At 34.5% G+C, this 1,263-nt stretch overlaps 1 non-coding gene across 1 annotated transcript; it reads left to right on the top strand.

Moving 5' to 3' along the window:
- The first annotated feature begins 474 nt into the window (after positions 1–474).
- LOC118627333 lies at positions 475–582 on the top strand. The gene has a single exon (XR_004959093.1). It is a non-coding gene; the product is annotated as a U6 spliceosomal RNA (small nuclear RNA).
- Positions 583–1,263: the final 681 nt, after the last annotated feature.

Genomic DNA, 1,263 nt, shown 5'->3' on the forward strand with positions numbered 1-1,263 from the left:
TGTGGTTTGTCCCAGGTCCCGATTGGGGTTGTGTGGGTGGCAGTCACTCAATGTGTCTCTCTCACATTGATGTTTCTCTATCTCTCTTCCTCCCACTCTACCTGAAGATAAATGAAAAAGAAAAAAAAAGTTACGGTTTGTCAGATTGGACTTTTTTAAAAAAATGCCCTGGCCGGTTTGGCTTGGTGGTTAGAGCATCGGCCTGCGGTCCAGAAAGACCCAGGTTTGGTTCCTGCTAGGGGCATGTACCTCGGTTGCATGTACCCTGGCCCTGGTTGGGTTGTGTGGGTGGCAGCCACTCAATGTGTCCCTTTCACGTTGATGTTTCTCTCACCTCTCTCTCCCTTCCGCCCTGTCTGAAATAAAATGGAAAAATGTCCTCAGGTGAGGATAAAAAATAATAATAATAATAATAATAATAAATAAATTATATATATATATATATATATATATATAAAGACCTTTAAAAAAAAAGTGCTAGCTTCGGCAACACATATACTAAAACCTGGAACAATACAGAAAAGATTAACATTACCCCTGTGCAAGAATAATATGTAAATTCGTGAAGCGTTCCATATTTTTTAAAAAACAACCACTTTTCAGATAACTTTTAACCAAAAGTAATCTTATATTTAAATCAGAAGAAAAATAGATTTTAAGACAAAAAAAAAAATCATTGGGGATAAAAAAAATCACTCTATAATAGTAAACATTTCAGTTCACCAAGAAGATGTAAAAATTCTAAGTATATATGCTCCTAATAAAATAACATAAACAAAACCAACATTAATAGAACTATATGGAGAAGTTGCTAAATCCACTTTCATATAAGAGTGTTTCAATACATCTTTCCCGATAGGACAGGCAGCCAAAAAAACATCAGCAAAGTGTAAGATTTGAACAATATGATTAACCAACTCTTCCCAATGGACTTATGTAGACTAATGCACTCACTCGTTAGAGGATTCATGTATTCTTCTCAAGTTCTTTGAATATTTAAAAATATCATGTCATAAGTATTGATGAGGATGTGGAGAAATATGAACTCTCATATACTGCTGGTGGAAATGTAAAATAATTCAGTCACTTTGCAAAACAGTCTGGCAGGTCCTCAAACAAGGAACATTAACAGAGTTACCATATGACTAACTAATTCCATTCTTAGGTATATACTCAGGAGAAATGAAAACATATGTCCACACAAAAACTTGTACATAAATGTTTACAGTAGCATTATTCATATAAACCAAAAGGTGGAAACAA

This window comes from Molossus molossus, unplaced genomic scaffold (assembly GCF_014108415.1).
Source record: "Molossus molossus isolate mMolMol1 unplaced genomic scaffold, mMolMol1.p scaffold_m16_p_12, whole genome shotgun sequence".
Taxonomy (NCBI): Eukaryota; Metazoa; Chordata; class Mammalia; order Chiroptera; family Molossidae; genus Molossus; species Molossus molossus.